Raw genomic sequence first — 19,538 nt, forward strand, 5'->3', positions numbered from 1 at the left:
TGGAGCTTCAGAGTGCAGATTCAGAGTGGAGCTTCAGAGTGCAGAGTGGAGCTTCAGAGTGGAGCTTCAGAGTGGAGCTTCAGAGTGGAGCTTCAGAGTGGAGCTTCAGAGTGGAGCTTCAGAGTGGAGCTTCAGAGTGGAGCTTCAGAGTGGAGCTTCAGAGTGCAGCTTCAGAGTGCAGAGTGGAGCTTCAGAGTGCAGATTCAGAGTGCAGAGTGGAGCTTCAGAGTGCAGAGTGGAGCTTCAGAGTGCAGAGTGGAGCTTCAGAGTGGAGCTTCAGAGTGGAGCTTCAGAGTGGAGCTTCAGAGTGGAGCTTCAGAGTGGAGCTTCAGAGTGGAGCTTCAGAGTGGAGCTTCAGAGTGGAGCTTCAGAGTGGAGCTTCAGAGTGCAGCTTCAGAGTGGAGCTTCAGAGTGCAGCTTCAGAGTGCAGATTCAGAGTGGAGCTTCAGAGTGCAGAGTGGAGCTTCAGAGTGCAGATTCAGAGTGGAGCTTCAGAGTGCAGAGTGGAGCTTCAGAGTGGAGCTTCAGAGTGCAGAGTGGAGCTTCAGAGTGCAGAGTGGAGCTTCAGAGTGGAGCTTCAGAGTGCAGAGTGGAGCTTCAGAGTGGAGCTTCAGAGTGGAGCTTCAGAGTGGAGCTTCAGAGTGGAGCTTCAGAGTGGAGCTTCAGAGTGGAGCTTCAGAGTGCAGAGTGGAGCTTCAGAGTGCAGAGTGGAGCTTCAGAGTGCAGAGTGGAGCTTCAGAGTGCAGAGTGGAGCTTCAGAGTGCAGAGTGGAGCTTCAGAGTGCAGATTCAGAGTGCAGAGTGGAGCTTCAGAGTGCAGATTCAGAGTGGAGCTTCAGAGTGCAGAGTGGAGCTTCAGAGTGCAGAGTGGAGCTTCAGAGTGGAGCTTCAGAGTGGAGCTTCAGAGTGGAGCTTCAGAGTGGAGCTTCAGAGTGGAGCTTCAGAGTGGAGCTTCAGAGTGGAGCTTCAGAGTGGAGCTTCAGAGTGCAGCTTCAGAGTGGAGCTTCAGAGTGCAGAGTGGAGCTTCAGAGTGCAGATTCAGAGTGGAGCTTCAGAGTGCAGAGTGGAGCTTCAGAGTGCAGATTCAGAGTGGAGCTTCAGAGTGCAGAGTGGAGCTTCAGAGTGCAGAGTGGAGCTTCAGAGTGCAGAGTGGAGCTTCAGAGTGCAGAGTGGAGCTTCAGAGTGCAGAGTGGAGCTTCAGAGTGGAGCTTCAGAGTGGAGCTTCAGAGTGGAGCTTCAGAGTGGAGCTTCAGAGTGGAGCTTCAGAGTGGAGCTTCAGAGTGGAGCTTCAGAGTGGAGCTTCAGAGTGCAGAGTGGAGCTTCAGAGTGCAGAGTGGAGCTTCAGAGTGCAGATTCAGAGTGGAGCTTCAGAGTGCAGAGTGGAGCTTCAGAGTGGAGCTTCAGAGTGCAGAGTGGAGCTTCAGAGTGGAGCTTCAGAGTGGAGCTTCAGAGTGGAGCTTCAGAGTGGAGCTTCAGAGTGGAGCTTCAGAGTGGAGCTTCAGAGTGGAGCTTCAGAGTGCAGATTCAGAGTGGAGCTTCAGAGTGGAGCTTCAGAGTGGAGCTTCAGAGTGCAGAGTGGAGCTTCAGAGTGGAGCTTCAGAGTGGAGCTTCAGAGTGGAGCTTCAGAGTGGAGCTTCAGAGTGGAGCTTCAGAGTGGAGCTTCAGAGTGGAGCTTCAGAGTGGAGCTTCAGAGTGCAGCTTCAGAGTGCAGATTCAGAGTGGAGCTTCAGAGTGCAGAGTGGAGCTGCAGATTCAGAGTGGAGCTGCAGATTCAGAGTGGAGCTGCAGAGTGCAGATTCAGAGTGCAGAGTGGAGCTTCAGAGTGCAGATTCAGAGTGGAGCATCAGAGTGCAGATTCAGAGTGGAGCTTCAGAGTGGAGCTTCAGAGTGCAGATTCAGAGTGGAGATTCAGAGTGGAGCTTCAGAGTGCAGAGTGGAGCTGCAGATTCAGAGTGGAGCTGCAGATTCAGAGTGGAGCTGCAGAGTGCAGATTCAGAGTGCAGAGTGGAGCTTCAGAGTGCAGATTCAGAGTGGAGCATCTGAGTGCAGATTCAGAGTGGAGCTTCAGAGTGGAGCTTCAGAGTGGAGCTTCAGAGTGGAGCTTCAGAGTGGAGCTTCAGAGTGGAGCTTCAGAGTGGAGCTTCAGAGTGGAGCTTCAGAGTGGAGCTTCAGAGTGGAGCTTCAGAGTGCAGAGTGGAGCTTCAGAGTGCAGATTCAGAGTGGAGCTTCAGAGTGCAGAGTGGAGCTTCAGAGTGCAGATTCAGAGTGGAGCTTCAGAGTGCAGAGTGGAGCTTCAGAGTGCAGATTCAGAGTGGAGCTTCAGAGTGCAGAGTGGAGCTTCAGAGTGGAGATTCAGAGTGCAGAGTGGAGCTTCAGAGTGCAGAGTGGAGCTTCAGAGTGGAGCTTCAGAGTGCAGAGTGGAGCTTCAGAGTGGAGCTTCAGAGTGGAGCATCAGAGTGGAGCTTCAGAGTGGAGCATCAGAGTGGAGCATCAGAGTGGAGCATCAGAGTGGAGCATCAGAGTGGAGCTTCAGAGTGGAGCTTCAGAGTGGAGCTTCAGAGTGGAGCTTCAGAGTGGAGCTTCAGAGTGGAGCTTCAGAGTGGAGCTTCAGAGTGGAGCTTCAGAGTGGAGCATCAGAGTGCAGAGTGGAGCTTCAGAGTGCAGAGTGGAGCTTCAGAGTGCAGATTCAGAGTGGAGCTTCAGAGTGCAGAGTGGAGCTTCAGAGTGCAGAGTGGAGCTTCAGAGTGCAGATTCAGAGTGGAGCTTCAGAGTGCAGAGTGGAGCTTCAGAGTGCAGATTCAGAGTGCAGAGTGGAGCTTCAGAGTGCAGATTCAGAGTGGAGCTTCAGAGTGCAGAGTGGAGCTTCAGAGTGCAGAGTGGAGCTTCAGAGTGCAGATTCAGAGTGGAGCTTCAGAGTGCAGAGTGGAGCTTCAGAGTGCAGATTCAGAGTGCAGAGTGGAGCTTCAGAGTGGAGCTTCAGAGTGGAGCTTCAGAGTGGAGCTTCAGAGTGGAGCTTCAGAGTGGAGCTTCAGAGTGGAGCTTCAGAGTGGAGCTTCAGAGTGCAGATTCAGAGTGCAGATTCAGAGTGGAGCTGCAGAGTGCAGATTCAGAGTGCAGAGTGGAGCTTCAGAGTGCAGATTCAGAGTGCAGAGTGGAGCTTCAGAGTGCAGATTCAGAGTGGAGCATCAGAGTGCAGATTCAGAGTGGAGCTTCAGAGTGCAGAGTGGAGCTTCAGAGTGCAGATTCAGAGTGGAGCTTCAGAGTGCAGAGTGGAGCTTCAGAGTGCAGATTCAGAGTGGAGCTTCAGAGTGCAGAGTGGAGCTTCAGAGTGCAGATTCAGAGTGGAGCTTCAGAGTGCAGAGTGGAGCTTCAGAGTGGAGCTTCAGAGTGCAGAGTGGAGCTTCAGAGTGCAGAGTGGAGCTTCAGAGTGGAGCTTCAGAGTGCAGAGTGGAGCTTCAGAGTGGAGCTTCAGAGTGGAGCTTCAGAGTGGAGCTTCAGAGTGGAGCTTCAGAGTGGAGCTTCAGAGTGGAGCTTCAGAGTGGAGCTTCAGAGTGGAGCTTCAGAGTGGAGCTTCAGAGTGGAGCATCAGAGTGCAGATTCAGAGTGGAGCTTCAGAGTGCAGAGTGGAGCTTCAGAGTGCAGATTCAGAGTGGAGCTTCAGAGTGCAGAGTGGAGCTTCAGAGTGCAGATTCAGAGTGGAGCTTCAGAGTGCAGAGTGGAGCTTCAGAGTGCAGATTCAGAGTGGAGCTTCAGAGTGCAGAGTGGAGCTTCAGAGTGCAGATTCAGAGTGCAGAGTGGAGCTTCAGAGTGGAGCTTCAGAGTGGAGCTTCAGAGTGGAGCTTCAGAGTGGAGCTTCAGAGTGGAGCTTCAGAGTGGAGCTTCAGAGTGGAGCTTCAGAGTGGAGCTTCAGAGTGGAGCTTCAGAGTGCAGCTTCAGAGTGGAGCTTCAGAGTGGAGCTTCAGAGTGCAGATTCAGAGTGGAGCTTCAGAGTGGAGCTTCAGAGTGGAGCTTCAGAGTGGAGCTTCAGAGTGGAGCTTCAGAGTGGAGCTTCAGAGTGGAGCTTCAGAGTGGAGCTTCAGAGTGCAGAGTGGAGCTTCAGAGTGCAGCTTCAGAGTGGAGCTTCAGAGTGGAGCTTCAGAGTGGAGCTTCAGAGTGGAGCTTCAGAGTGGAGCTTCAGAGTGGAGCTTCAGAGTGCAGATTCAGAGTGGAGATTCAGAGTGGAGCTTCAGAGTGCAGAGTGGAGCTGCAGATTCAGAGTGGAGCTGCAGAGTGCAGATTCAGAGTGCAGAGTGGAGCTTCAGAGTGCAGATTCAGAGTGCAGAGTGGAGCTTCAGAGTGCAGATTCAGAGTGCAGAGTGGAGCTTCAGAGTGCAGATTCAGAGTGGAGCATCAGAGTGCAGATTCAGAGTGGAGCTTCAGAGTGCAGAGTGGAGCTTCAGAGTGCAGATTCAGAGTGGAGCTTCAGAGTGCAGAGTGGAGCTTCAGAGTGCAGATTCAGAGTGGAGCTTCAGAGTGCAGAGTGGAGCTTCAGAGTGCAGATTCAGAGTGGAGCTTCAGAGTGCAGAGTGGAGCTTCAGAGTGGAGCTTCAGAGTGCAGAGTGGAGCTTCAGAGTGGAGCTTCAGAGTGCAGAGTGGAGCTTCAGAGTGCAGAGTGGAGCTTCAGAGTGCAGAGTGGAGCTTCAGAGTGCAGAGTGGAGCTTCAGAGTGCAGAGTGGAGCTTCAGAGTGCAGAGTGGAGCTTCAGAGTGGAGCTTCAGAGTGCAGAGTGGAGCTTCAGAGTGGAGCTTCAGAGTGGAGCTTCAGAGTGGAGCTTCAGAGTGGAGCTTCAGAGTGGAGCATCAGAGTGGAGCATCAGAGTGGAGCATCAGAGTGGAGCATCAGAGTGGAGCATCAGAGTGGAGCTTCAGAGTGGAGCTTCAGAGTGGAGCTTCAGAGTGGAGCTTCAGAGTGGAGCATCAGAGTGGAGCATCAGAGTGGAGCATCAGAGTGGAGCTTCAGAGTGGAGCTTCAGAGTGGAGCTTCAGAGTGGAGCTTCAGAGTGGAGCTTCAGAGTGGAGCTTCAGAGTGGAGCTTCAGAGTGGAGCTTCAGAGTGGAGCTTCAGAGTGGAGCTTCAGAGTGGAGCTTCAGAGTGCAGAGTGGAGCTTCAGAGTGCAGATTCAGAGTGGAGCTTCAGAGTGCAGAGTGGAGCTTCAGAGTGCAGATTCAGAGTGGAGCTTCAGAGTGCAGAGTGGAGCTTCAGAGTGCAGATTCAGAGTGGAGCTTCAGAGTGCAGAGTGGAGCTTCAGAGTGGAGATTCAGAGTGCAGAGTGGAGCTTCAGAGTGCAGAGTGGAGCTTCAGAGTGGAGCTTCAGAGTGCAGAGTGGAGCTTCAGAGTGGAGCTTCAGAGTGGAGCATCAGAGTGGAGCTTCAGAGTGGAGCATCAGAGTGGAGCATCAGAGTGGAGCATCAGAGTGGAGCATCAGAGTGGAGCATCAGAGTGGAGCTTCAGAGTGGAGCTTCAGAGTGGAGCTTCAGAGTGGAGCTTCAGAGTGGAGCTTCAGAGTGGAGCTTCAGAGTGGAGCTTCAGAGTGGAGCTTCAGAGTGGAGCATCAGAGTGCAGAGTGGAGCTTCAGAGTGCAGAGTGGAGCTTCAGAGTGCAGATTCAGAGTGGAGCTTCAGAGTGCAGAGTGGAGCTTCAGAGTGCAGAGTGGAGCTTCAGAGTGCAGATTCAGAGTGGAGCTTCAGAGTGCAGAGTGGAGCTTCAGAGTGCAGATTCAGAGTGCAGAGTGGAGCTTCAGAGTGCAGATTCAGAGTGGAGCTTCAGAGTGCAGAGTGGAGCTTCAGAGTGCAGAGTGGAGCTTCAGAGTGCAGATTCAGAGTGGAGCTTCAGAGTGCAGAGTGGAGCTTCAGAGTGCAGATTCAGAGTGCAGAGTGGAGCTTCAGAGTGGAGCTTCAGAGTGGAGCTTCAGAGTGGAGCTTCAGAGTGGAGCTTCAGAGTGGAGCTTCAGAGTGGAGCTTCAGAGTGGAGCTTCAGAGTGGAGCTTCAGAGTGGAGCTTCAGAGTGCAGATTCAGAGTGCAGATTCAGAGTGGAGCTGCAGAGTGCAGATTCAGAGTGCAGAGTGGAGCTTCAGAGTGCAGATTCAGAGTGCAGAGTGGAGCTTCAGAGTGCAGATTCAGAGTGGAGCATCAGAGTGCAGATTCAGAGTGGAGCTTCAGAGTGCAGAGTGGAGCTTCAGAGTGCAGATTCAGAGTGGAGCTTCAGAGTGCAGAGTGGAGCTTCAGAGTGCAGATTCAGAGTGGAGCTTCAGAGTGCAGAGTGGAGCTTCAGAGTGCAGATTCAGAGTGGAGCTTCAGAGTGCAGAGTGGAGCTTCAGAGTGGAGCTTCAGAGTGCAGAGTGGAGCTTCAGAGTGCAGAGTGGAGCTTCAGAGTGGAGCTTCAGAGTGCAGAGTGGAGCTTCAGAGTGGAGCTTCAGAGTGGAGCTTCAGAGTGGAGCTTCAGAGTGGAGCTTCAGAGTGGAGCTTCAGAGTGGAGCTTCAGAGTGGAGCTTCAGAGTGGAGCATCAGAGTGCAGATTCAGAGTGGAGCTTCAGAGTGCAGAGTGGAGCTTCAGAGTGCAGATTCAGAGTGGAGCTTCAGAGTGCAGAGTGGAGCTTCAGAGTGCAGATTCAGAGTGGAGCTTCAGAGTGCAGAGTGGAGCTTCAGAGTGCAGATTCAGAGTGGAGCTTCAGAGTGCAGAGTGGAGCTTCAGAGTGCAGATTCAGAGTGCAGAGTGGAGCTTCAGAGTGGAGCTTCAGAGTGGAGCTTCAGAGTGGAGCTTCAGAGTGGAGCTTCAGAGTGGAGCTTCAGAGTGGAGCTTCAGAGTGGAGCTTCAGAGTGGAGCTTCAGAGTGCAGCTTCAGAGTGGAGCTTCAGAGTGGAGCTTCAGAGTGCAGATTCAGAGTGGAGCTTCAGAGTGGAGCTTCAGAGTGGAGCTTCAGAGTGGAGCTTCAGAGTGGAGCTTCAGAGTGGAGCTTCAGAGTGGAGCTTCAGAGTGGAGCTTCAGAGTGGAGCTTCAGAGTGGAGCTTCAGAGTGCAGAGTGGAGCTTCAGAGTGCAGCTTCAGAGTGGAGCTTCAGAGTGGAGCTTCAGAGTGGAGCTTCAGAGTGGAGCTTCAGAGTGCAGATTCAGAGTGGAGATTCAGAGTGGAGCTTCAGAGTGCAGAGTGGAGCTGCAGATTCAGAGTGGAGCTGCAGAGTGCAGATTCAGAGTGCAGAGTGGAGCTTCAGAGTGCAGATTCAGAGTGCAGAGTGGAGCTTCAGAGTGCAGATTCAGAGTGCAGAGTGGAGCTTCAGAGTGCAGATTCAGAGTGGAGCATCAGAGTGCAGATTCAGAGTGGAGCTTCAGAGTGCAGAGTGGAGCTTCAGAGTGCAGATTCAGAGTGGAGCTTCAGAGTGCAGAGTGGAGCTTCAGAGTGCAGATTCAGAGTGGAGCTTCAGAGTGCAGAGTGGAGCTTCAGAGTGCAGATTCAGAGTGGAGCTTCAGAGTGCAGAGTGGAGCTTCAGAGTGGAGCTTCAGAGTGCAGAGTGGAGCTTCAGAGTGGAGCTTCAGAGTGCAGAGTGGAGCTTCAGAGTGCAGAGTGGAGCTTCAGAGTGCAGAGTGGAGCTTCAGAGTGCAGAGTGGAGCTTCAGAGTGCAGAGTGGAGCTTCAGAGTGCAGAGTGGAGCTTCAGAGTGGAGCTTCAGAGTGCAGAGTGGAGCTTCAGAGTGGAGCTTCAGAGTGGAGCTTCAGAGTGGAGCTTCAGAGTGGAGCTTCAGAGTGGAGCATCAGAGTGGAGCATCAGAGTGGAGCATCAGAGTGGAGCATCAGAGTGGAGCATCAGAGTGGAGCATCAGAGTGGAGCTTCAGAGTGGAGCTTCAGAGTGGAGCTTCAGAGTGGAGCTTCAGAGTGGAGCATCAGAGTGGAGCATCAGAGTGGAGCATCAGAGTGGAGCTTCAGAGTGGAGCTTCAGAGTGGAGCTTCAGAGTGGAGCTTCAGAGTGGAGCTTCAGAGTGGAGCTTCAGAGTGGAGCTTCAGAGTGGAGCTTCAGAGTGGAGCTTCAGAGTGGAGCTTCAGAGTGGAGCTTCAGAGTGGAGCTTCAGAGTGCAGAGTGGAGCTTCAGAGTGGAGCTTCAGAGTGGAGCTTCAGAGTGCAGAGTGGAGCTTCAGAGTGGAGCTTCAGAGTGCAGAGTGGAGCTTCAGAGTGCAGAGTGGAGCTTCAGAGTGCAGATTCAGAGTGGAGCTTCAGAGTGCAGAGTGGAGCTTCAGAGTGCAGAGTGGAGCTTCAGAGTGGAGCTTCAGAGTGCAGAGTGGAGCTTCAGAGTGGAGCTTCAGAGTGCAGAGTGGAGCTTCAGAGTGGAGCTTCAGAGTGCAGAGTGGAGCTTCAGAGTGGAGCTTCAGAGTGCAGAGTGGAGCTTCAGAGTGGAGCTTCAGAGTGGAGCTTCAGAGTGGAGCTTCAGAGTGGAGCTTCAGAGTGGAGCTTCAGAGTGGAGCTTCAGAGTGCAGAGTGGAGCTTCAGAGTGCAGAGTGGAGCTTCAGAGTGGAGCTTCAGAGTGGAGCTTCAGAGTGGAGCTTCAGAGTGGAGCTTCAGAGTGGAGCTTCAGAGTGGAGCTTCAGAGTGGAGCTTCAGAGTGGAGCTTCAGAGTGCAGCTTCAGAGTGCAGAGTGGAGCTTCAGAGTGCAGAGTGGAGCTTCAGAGTGCAGCTTCAGAGTGCAGAGTGCAGCTTCAGAGTGCAGAGTGGAGCTTTAGAGTGCAGAGTGGAGCTTCAGAGTGCAGAGTGGAGCTTCAGAGTGCAGAGTGGAGCTTCAGAGTGGAGCTTCAGAGTGTCAAGAGCAATGCCAATAGCTCTAACTTTAACAAAGGCAAAACCATTGCATTGTAAATGCTTGTTTCATGACTGGGAAAAGAAAAATAGGGTGGAAAATTCCCAAAAAAGGGAAGTTAAGATTAGGTTTCTTCTAACTGATGTTAACCATCGAATGATTCCAGGCCTGAGGCACGATGCCTGAGTCTAGAGATAAATTAATAATTTTTAGCAGAGTAGGGAAAATTACTTCCTGCTCAATGGCTATAATTTGGGCGGGTGCAGGGTCAAGGGGAGATCCTGATTTAATTTTACAGAAAAAGGCAGTGAGCTCTTCCAATGAAAGGGTGGGAGTTGGGGGGAATTGAATCAGGGCAGCGGAAGAGCTATCTTTAGTGTCATTTAGGGGAATGTAGTGGACACTTGCACTGACTTTAGCAAAAGATTGATGAATATCCAAAATGTTTGAATTAAAGAAGAAGGCCAACGCATTACATCTATCAACAGAGGGTTTGGAGACAGGGGCATTGGAAGGGAAGTTAGTTATTTTTTGTTATTTATTTTAATCAAGATGTTATTGGACCATCACGACGTGGATGACCCATTTGTGTTTAGCTGTCTAATGGGAATGCACAAAACCTAGCTTTCACCCAACCCAGATTTGTATTCCAAGACAGGTAGATAGCACAGAATGGTTAAGTAGGAAAATATTAACTTTCTGAAACTGGCATTTTCAGACTTGCAACAAAAAAATCAACTTGTGAGTTCAGAGACACCAAACTGAAAATATCTATATTTTCCCAATGGGAAATTACACTTATAAAATGTAATAAGGCAATTCCAATGTTAACCTACGGGAGAGATAGGCCTTGTAGTAGTGAAAAATTATTTAATAGGTTTTCACTACCAAGACATGTAAACCTTAAAAGCACATGTTCTAATTTTTAAATACACTACACCCTGCCCATAGAGCTTTCTAGGGCCTACCTTAAGGGTGAATTATATGTCTCAAAAAGGAAGATTTGGGCCGGACAAGAAGGTTAACTTGTCAGGTCTACATGGCAGTTTAAAACTGTAACACACACAGAGAGGAGTAGTGTGTATGATTCTCTTAAAGAGAGGTGGCACGAGCTTAGTGAAAAAATACTGCCCTCACTCACAAAATTGTGACATCCTTCATCATCGGGCTTGCTTCAATACACCCCTGTGCAAACCAATGCCTGGGGTGGAGCAAAAGGTAGGGGAAGACAATACAAACATATAAAATAATATAGGTAATGGATCCTGGGATCACCGAAAGAAAAAGTGCAGTGAAGGTTAAAACTTGTTCAGTGGTATCTTTAGTAAACAATTTATTCCTAGATCCACTGACTAGGATTGAAAACGTGAAGGATGGTGATGACAGAAAAGTATTAGGAGTTCCTTCACCCCTCTTTACTGCCAGGTTGTCAACATGTTTCTGCTGCTTGACAGGTGCCCACAATTTCAGGTCACAACAGCATTCATCAGGACCTTTCAGATCCCAGTGTCTTAAAGTCCTTCAATACCTCGAGTTTGGAGTTCCCTGAACCAGCTGTTCGCAGATAGAGGGAACCACTCAATAACTCACTCCAGTTAATCGAGTTTTACATCAGCCATGCTTAAACTGGCGAGTAAGATGAGAAGAGCCCCCATATAATCACACTTACTCCAAGGGTGGTGCTCCGCCTATACCTCTTGTCTCGTGCTCACAGTGTAAAACTGCACACACAGGTTCTGCAATGGCAGGCCTGGGACATGTTTAATGGGACTCCTGAAGTGGGTGGCACAATCAGTGCTGCAGGCATACAAGCAAAAGACACACAATTGATAGACGGAATGCAGAGCAAATCACACATTTATCCCCAGGCAAGAGATCTAGGTTAAGTCCATTCTTCTTTTGCCCACCATGGCACCCCTGTTTAGCCCCAGCAATATGCAAACCAGACTTGACCCTGTTCCTCAGGGGAACAATCCAGTCCAAACTGTCAAGCCAGATCCTCTCTGGACCAGAAACAATCCTAGGACCAGTTTCGGGGTATTACCCCTCATCAGCCAGGCTAGCTTGAATCTAGTGGCACAGTGAGCTTGGGACCCATGTCTAGGCATACCCGGCGCACTTAGAGCGAGAAAGCAAAACACACACAATCGATGGACAGATAGAAGCATTTAATGTACAGGACTGTGCAGAGGTAGTACACTTTACTAGGGACTTATAAGTAAATTGAATATGCCAATTGGGGATAAGCGAATGTTACGATATTTAAAGTACTGAACAAATGCACTTTAGCACTGTCAGCAGTGGTAAAGAGCCCAAAATCCTAAACCCAGCAAAAATGAAGTAAGTAAAACAGGATATCAGAAGGCACAAAAAGTCAGGGAAAACCACGCCAAGGATGCCAGGTCCAACAGTTATGTTTTGTTGTTATGCATTATATCATTTCATAGCACTCGCGGTACTATGATGCCAAAACATCAACTGTGCATACTAAATAAAGTTTCTCATAAGAGGAGCAGAAAAAGCCTCCTCTACTCAGTTTCCTGTTTGCACTGATGTTTTTCTAAGAATTAACATGTGTTACCCACTTGAACATAAAATGATTTCCACTTTTAGGCATTGAGGGTTTGACTGGGTTGGCAGAGGACTGTGGAATGCCACAGAAAGTAAGCATGGCCACTTTTACTGCCGGAGGGAGGAAATTGAGTGACTAAGTTATACGGAAAATGATGCGCTGGTTGACAGTAAACATGAACGGTAACTGCCAACAGTTTGCCACAGTTCAACCGAATTATTTGGAAAGGTTTCCTTTCCTTTTCTTATGTTTTGTTTTTGTTTTATCTTCAGGGCTAATGCCTGGTGAATGACTCAGCCCATGACGCTGCTGCAGTGACTCACTGGGCAGGGACCAGTTTCCGCTTAGAAAATCTGGCTGGATGTTAGTGGTTACTACATGAACTTCAAGTAAAAGAGAAATGTGGCATTCGTACAGAAGCGTCCTGGTATCCCGAGACTGCCTAACATGCGTACATGGACTGATACATACATACATACAGAAATATATACTCTCTTGTTGTCACAGCTACAGTCCGCTGAGGCTTCGTTTTGATACAAAGAATAATGTTTACATATTTTATGTTGTTGTTGATAACTATTTTTAATATATGAATATATCAAATTAGTCTCAAAGCGTTGTAAATAACCGCTGCTACTTTCACAGAGCGGTCCAGTTTCCTAGTTGCATGCCTGAGTATCTCATTGAGGTTTTTTTCTTCGTATTCTGAGATTTGTAGTCATCTTTATAATTTCGTAAACCAGCTCTGCCAACTCACAGCGCAGCTGCGTGTCACACAACATCGACTCCTGCACACGGCCACCGGGTGATGCTACAATATCAGAGGGTGGACAGCGACGTGCAACCCCCTGCACTAGCGGGGTTCAGCTCATATTTGGAGGTTCGGAACAGCCAAAGACCTTGAGAGGTTTAGAAAACACCCCAGGTGGCAGCCTCAGCAAGCCTTTGTGTCTTTTTTGGGTGAAGAAGCGTTTCTTGTGCAGGGACTGAAGTGCCTCTTGGACAGTTCTTGCCACAACGCTCTTCACTTGCAAAGCCCCTCGCCCCTCATCTCCTTTTACTTGGTAATTTTTTTGTTTTAAGTTAGCTGACTGCATCACACTGTTGCCAACCCAAACAAGGCCAAATCCATCTGTGTTGAGTGAATATATTTGAAGGGGTCTTCCCTTGGTACACAAAAGACGCACAACTTTTAGTCTGGGAACGTATTCTTACCTTTTTCTTGTAATTGAAGCAAAATGCAGGAACATATAGTGAGTGCATCGTTTCTACAGCTAATGGGTGGCTGAAATATACCACCAGGAGTTGGAAGACTCAAGTTAAACCTTCCCCATTGGATTAAGTGGTATACCTTGTGGACAATACACTTGCCGCTAGTCGGTCTATTTAAAATGAAAAATAGGTGCATACCTCTTATGTTTTTAATCTTGGACAGAAGCGTGGCTATGGACAGACTGAAACAACCTATTAGGGTAGGCTATAGGTTTTTCCTCAAGAACAATTGGCTTAAACAAACATACATAAATAAAAGTTGTCAGCGTCTTTTCTTCTAAGAGGGGCATGAAGAAAGAAATGAGATTCACAAATGTATCAGATTCTTTTTTTTTTAGCAACTCTTTTTACTGCAGTGATTAAGCACAGTACACAACGACAGCAGCTCTCATTTTACAAGGTAGTACAATATAGCTTTCCAGTGAAGAGATACATGTGTTCCTTCTATGAACCCAGGTACTTGGCATCTGTAGCTCTAACTTTATGGCCGGACCTTCCTTATTGCCGCTCTCATACCAATTCGCTCGGATCAATTCTAGGTAACAGGTGCGCACAACATGCCTTTGCATCATTCCATCTTCCCCAGACTGTCCGCATTGCGGACAGAAAATCTGACGGAGCTTTTCCAGAGGTCTCTGCCCTGTGAGGGGGCCAGCGGTCTTTGTCTTCGCAAAGGGCCTGCCAGTAATAGTTCTCCCTCCGGGGGGCAAAGAATAAGGGACCCTAAGTCAGCGAGCGCTGAAGCTTGAAGTCTCGGGGGTATATAGAGTGAAATGATATGGAGCAACCATCCCTTCCAGTGCCCCGTGAGTGCCACAAAAGAGCCATGAGTGTTGTGGGAAACATGTTGTATAGTGAAAGGGAAAGAGTTGCGAATGAGAATGCCAACTCCCCTGGAACCCCGTATATAGCCCACCTGTTTAATGCACAGTAATTGGCATCCTAGAGGTGCGTTTCCTGTAGGAGGACCACATAAGGGGCCTTCCGTTTCAAATATCAGAGGACTACGCCAGTTTTATCTTGTCCTCTAGGCCATTAACATTCCAGGAGAGGACTTTAAAGGTGTATGTCGGATTTGAGATAGTAATTGTGGATGTGTAGTACCTCCCCTCTCCCTGCTCAGTGGACACAAAACTATCCACCCCCCCCAGAATTTGCAGGGTTCCTGTCAACCCAACCCTTGTAACCCATTGCAGTCTAACATAGACCCACTAAGCAGCCGGCTAAGCTCTCCTCTCCTCATAACAAATACAGACTTTTACCGCTCTGTTGTAAATCAGTCCCACAGTTTCATTCTGAGCATTCAAATCAAAAGATTAACCCCACTCAGGTCAGTGGGGGGTGGGGGGATTAGTACTCCGTCCTCCCCAGTCCCTCAGCAAATTCCACGATCTGACCTAGAGTCAATCAGGTCCTACCGTAGTGCTTCAATCAAACGAGTACTCATGAGTACTTTTTAAGGCATCGCTGTTCCAGGGTTTTCTCCAGCTGTGTCTTTGTCCATCGGGTTCTGGTCCTGGCCATGTAGTCTGTGATCACTCCCATTCTGGGGTCATCGGGAGTGGGATCTTTTATCTTTGACTGGCTGGCAGCCATTAAGCTAGTTCCATGCCTCCTCGGGGGTCTCAAAGAACCAAGTTTTACCTTCTGCTTCCACTCGGGGTTTGACCAGAAATATCATCGCACAATTTAGTTCTCCATCATGCATCATTTTTTAAACATAAAGTAAAGAGCGCCGCATCTACTGGACTCGGTTGGTGAAATACAGAAAAAATGTGATAGAGGAATTTTCAAGTGTGTGGGGACACACTCTGTGCCTTACAAATGCATCAGATTCATCCTATCCATGGAACAGAGTGTTACAATTGCAAACAGAGGGCATGGGTCAGGAAATTTAGTAAATTATGATTCAGTCAGGGGGAGTGATTTTGACGCTGCCTCCTATTGTGTGTCTTTTGCTTTTTCATCCTAACTGCGCCGGGTATGCCCAGACTTGGGTCCCGGGCTCAGTGTGCAACTGGATTAAAGCTATCCGGGCTGATGAGGGCTGAAGCCTCGTAATCATTCCTTGAGAGCTTATTTCCGGTCCATTGAGAACCTGGCTTGGCAGTTCAGACTGGACTGTTCCCATGAGACACAGGGTCAAGACTGATTTGCATATGGCCAGGTCTTAACTGGGGTAGCATGGTGAGCAAAAGAATGATGGATTTGACCCAGATCTCTTGACTGGGGGTGGATGTTTTGATTTGTCCTGCATTCCGTCCATCAATTGTGTATCAATTGTGTGTTTTCTTATTTACAAAGGCATCATAAATAGGAGGCAGCGCCAAAATTAAGACCAGGGAAAACCTGGTCTTAAACAGGCAAAACAATGAGAAATGCTTTATTCTCCTCTTTTTTCCTATTTCCATGTTTGCTGCCTTGTGCAGCACACATTGAAACAGCAAATTGCCTATGATTATTAATGTACAGGAAGGTACCCCTTCCTGCACATAAACAATCATGTGAACAAAAAGGCAGTTGTGCAACTTCTATGTGTGCTGCATTAAGCAGCACAAATACAATTACAAAACGGCATTTAAAGATTGTTTAGTGCAGAAAAGGGAACTTTCCTGCACATAAACAATCTTCCCCTCAATACAGGCACCCTTGCACTATGGTGCAAGGGTGTCTGCATTGGTGTTAGGCAGCTAAAGGTAGCGCCAGTGCAGGGGGAAACGCAGGGCTGCACCATACTCTGGTAAATATGGTGCAGCCCTGTGGATCTAAAGTGATGTTGTGTGCCGTTAGCGTTCTTGGCTTAATGACATGCTTTGCCACTTTATTGTAAATATGCCCCTAAAATTCTTCAAGATGATGCTTGATTCTGCAGCCTTTCAGGTGACACATGTCTCTGGAGCTCCTTATGCACAGAGAGGTGAGACCTATTCAGGAGCTCTTCTAAGCATTGTTTCCTCACAGCCTCATATACTGCAAACCTGCTCTCATTCATGGATGTCAATGAAGCAAAATGCCAGGAGAAGCAAAAGAGAGATATTGAGTGAGGTCACATAGCCAGCGGCGTAGATATGGTGCCATCTGCTTTAATTCAAAAAAGAAAACAGCCCTCATCCCCTGTTGTGGTGGCAAGAAACAGCCACCAATTCGGTTTAAGTGGGTCCTTCAGAGGCCAATGCCACTGTAACTGCATCTGCTGCATTAATGACAGCTACGCCCCCGCAAAGGGCAGACCACTAGGCCAACATTTAGACACTCAATGGTCTCCCGTTTACTGGTGCGGAGTTAGAGGAAGTGAAAGGGGTGAACACTATAGCAATTAAAGAGGCTCTGAGAACTTTGCTTACTTCCTCTCCCTCCTACAGTTTTCCTGACTTCTAAGACCAGAGGTAATAACTCCAAGACCAGGTATACTAAAGGTCAAGACAACTGCTGCTCCTATCTATTCCTAATTCAATCAATCAACCAATCAATCACAAGAATTTGTATAGCGCGCTACTCACCCGAAAGGGTCTCAAGGCGCTGAGGGGGGGGGGGAGTCGCTATTGCTCAAACAGCCAGGTCTTGAGTTGTTTCCTGAAGGAGAGGTGATCCAGGGTCAGCCGTAGGTGAGTGGGAAGGGAGTTCCAAGTCTTGGCTGCCAGGTAGGAGAAGGATCTTCCTCCAACGGTGGATTTCCGGATTCGTGGGACGGAGGCGAGGGCAAGGCTGGCGGATCGGAGCTGGCGGGTGGGTGTGTAGAATGTGAGGCATCTGTTGAGGTACTTTGGGCCTGTGCCGTGGAGAGCCTTGTGTGCGTGGGTGAGGAGTCTGAACGTGAGCCTCTTGTTGACGGGGAGCCAGTGCAGGTCTTTCAGGTGGGCAGAGATGTGGCTGTGGCGAGGGATGTCCAGGATGAGTCGTGCTGAGGCGTTCTGAATGCGCTGGAGTCTTTTCTGGAGTTTGGCTGTGGTTCCAGCGTAGAGGGTGTTCCTGTAGTCCAGACGGCTGGTGACAAGTGCCTGGGTGACCGTCTTCCTGGTTTCTGTGGGGAGTCCATCGGAAGATCTTTCGGAGCATGCGCAGGGTGTTGAAGCAGGATGATGAGACTGCGTTCACTTGCTTGGTCATCATGAGGGAGGAGTCCAGGATGAAGCCCAGGTTGCGTGCGTGGTCCGTTGGTTTGGGTGCGCTGCCCAGGGCAGGGGGCCACCAGGAGTTGTCCCACGTGGAAGGAGATGGTCCGAGGATGAGGACTTCCATCTTGTCTGAGTTCAGTTTTAGGCGGCTGATCTTCATCCATTCTGCGACGTCTCTCATTCCTTCCTGGAGGTTGGCTTTGGCGGTGTTGGGGTCGTTGGTGAGGGAGAGGATCAGCTGGGTGTCGTCGGCGTAGGAGATGATGTTGAGGTTGTGTCGGTGGGTGATGGCTGCGAGAGGGCTCATGTAGACGTTGAAGAGGGTTGGGCTGAGTGAGGATCCTTGCGGGATGCCGCAGATGACTTCGGTGGCCGTGGATCGGAACGGGGGGAGGCAGACTCTCTGGGTTCTTCCGGCGAGGAATGTGATGATCCATTCCAGGGCCGCTCCTTGGATTCCGGTGTTGCTGAGGCGTAGTATCAGGGTGCGGTGGCAGACGGTGTCGAAGGCTGCTGAGAGGTCCAGGAGGATGAGGGCATCCGTTTCCCCGTTGTCGAGCAGGGACCTGATGTCGTCGGTGGCTGCGATGAGGGCGGTCTCGGTGCTGTGGTTTGCTCGGAAGCCGGACTGTGAGGGGTCGAGGGATCCGTTGGTCTCGAGGAAGGTGGAGAGTTGTCTGTTGACGGTCTTCTCAATGACTTTGGCTGGAAAGGGAAGGAGCGAGATGGGGCGGAAGTTCTTCAGGTCCGTGGGGTCCGCTGTGGGTTTCTTGAGGAGGGCGCTCAGCTCGGCATGTTTCCAGCTCTCCGGGAAGGTGGCGGACGCGAAGGAGCTGTTGATGATGTTCCGGAGTTGGGGTGCGAGGATGGGGTTGGTTTTGTTGAAGATGTGGTGTGGGCAATGGTCGGTAGGGGAGCCGGAGTGGATGGTGTTCATCGTGCGGGTGGTGTCTTCGGTGCTGACCGGGGTCCAGTTGCAGAGGGTGGTGGTTGGGGGCGCTGGTTCGGTGGTTGGGTGCGAGGATTGTGCGCCGAAGCTGTTGTGAATGTCGGCGATCTTGCTGTGGAAGAACGAGGCGAGAGAGTCGCAGAGGTCTTGCGAGGGAGTGATGTCGGTGTTGCAGGCGCTGGGATTTGAGAGCTCTTTGACGATGCTGAAGAGCTCCTTGCTGTTGTGGGTGTTGTTGTCCAGTCTTTCTTTGAATGCTGTCTTCTTGGTGGTGCGGATCAGCTGGTGGTGTTTGCGGGTGGCGTTCTTGAGGGCGGTCATGTGTTCTGTTGTCTGGTCGTGGCGCCAGGCTTTCTCAAGGGTGCGGCAGGTTTTCTTGGAGTTTTTGAGGTCGGTGGTAAACCACGAGGCTTTCCTGCTGCCGGGTCTGCTAGGGGGGTTCTTCAGTGGTGCGAGTTCTTCGGCGCAGTCGGTGAGCCACAGTGTGAGGTTGCGGGCTGCTTCGTTGGGGTCCGTTGTGTTGGCAGGAGGGTTCTGGCTGAGGGAGGTGGTGAGCTGGTCGGCGGTGATCTTGCTCCAGCTTCTGTGGGGAACCTGTTGCGGGTGGTGGTGGGTCGTGGTTCTCCTGAAGTTGAAGTGGACGCCGCTGTGGTCTGTCCAGTGAAGTACGGTGGAGTGGCTAAAGGAGATGTGCTTGCTGGAGGAGAAGACGGGGTCAAGCGTGTGGCCGGCGTAGTGGGTGGGGGTGTTCACCAGTTGCTTGAGTCCGAGGTTGGTGAGGTTGTCCAGCAGGGCGGCGGTGTTGCAGTCCTTGTTGTTCTCCAGGTGGAAGTTGAGGTGCCCTAGGAGGATGTAGTCTGAGGAGGTGAGGGCATGCGGGCTGATGAAGTCTGCTATGGCTTCGCTGAATTGAGTGCGTGGTCCCGGGGGTCTGTAGATGAGAGTGCCTCTGAGGGTGGTGTTGGGGTCGGTGTGGATCTGGAGGTGAAGGTGTTCGGTGGCGTTGAGTGTGTCTTCGGAGTTGGTCGTGATGCGGATGGTGTTTCTGTGGACGATGGCGATGCCTCCTACGGTTTGGTTGATGAGGTACCTCCAGGTAATCTTGTAGCCCTCCGGGATGGCTATGGTGATGTCGGGGGCTGAGGAGTTGTTCATCCAGGTTTCCGTGAGGAAGGCGACGTCTGGTGAGGTTGTGTCGAGGAGGTTCCAGAGTTCCACGGCGTGCCTGTGGACGGAGCGGGTGTTGAGCAGGATGCACTTGAGGTGGTTGTTGCTGGTGCTCGGCTTGGCGGGCGCGGTGCAGGTTCGCAGGCAAGTGAATCGGCAGGCATGGCAGGTGAAGGGTCCGTGTGTGCGCCTCGGGGTAGCTCGGTAGCAGGCGGTGTTTTGGCCGGCGTTGAGTGCGTGGAGGGTGGCGGCGTCGTAGGTCCGTTGGGTGCGCTGGCATTGACGAGGACCAGGGGTTCTGGCGCTGAGCGTGATCCAGGCGCGGACGGGCGAAGTCGGGCTTGCCTTTGGCGCGCCTTCGGCGCACAAACGGCGCACCCGCTGCGCTCGTCCTCTGTGCGTTCACCGTGCGGCCTCCATATGAGGGGCTGAGGGAGGGAGGAGCAGCTGGGAGGCGGGAGCGGGGTGGCGAATGGGAACGGCGGGGGGGCGGGGCCGCAGGGAGCAGCGGCGGGAAGCAGAGGGCAAGGCGGGAAGCGGGAGGGCACAGAAGGTAAAGGGGGAACGAGGGGAAAACCAATAAAACAGATAACAGAAGGCAAAAGGGGAATGAGGGGAAAACCAATAAAACAGATAACAGAAGGCAAAAG

The 19,538-nt window shown here is 50.8% G+C and overlaps 2 long non-coding RNA genes across 2 annotated transcripts in view; one reads left to right on the forward strand and one right to left on the reverse strand.

The window, feature by feature from the left end:
• The window catches only part of LOC144824098 (uncharacterized), a 128,907-nt gene extending 115,215 nt beyond the window's left edge, over positions 1-13,692 (forward strand). The window contains exon 4 of the long non-coding RNA XR_013608897.1: positions 11,658-13,692. This is a non-coding gene — a long non-coding RNA (uncharacterized LOC144824098). The remainder of the gene's footprint in view (positions 1-11,657) is intronic.
• Positions 1-19,538, reverse strand: part of LOC144824099 (uncharacterized) — a 125,173-nt gene that overhangs the window by 4,109 nt on the left and 101,526 nt on the right. The gene's annotated exons all lie outside the window — the stretch shown is intronic.

This window comes from Lissotriton helveticus, chromosome 3_1 (genome assembly GCF_964261635.1).
Source record: "Lissotriton helveticus chromosome 3_1, aLisHel1.1, whole genome shotgun sequence".
Classification (NCBI taxonomy): Eukaryota; Metazoa; Chordata; class Amphibia; order Caudata; family Salamandridae; genus Lissotriton; species Lissotriton helveticus.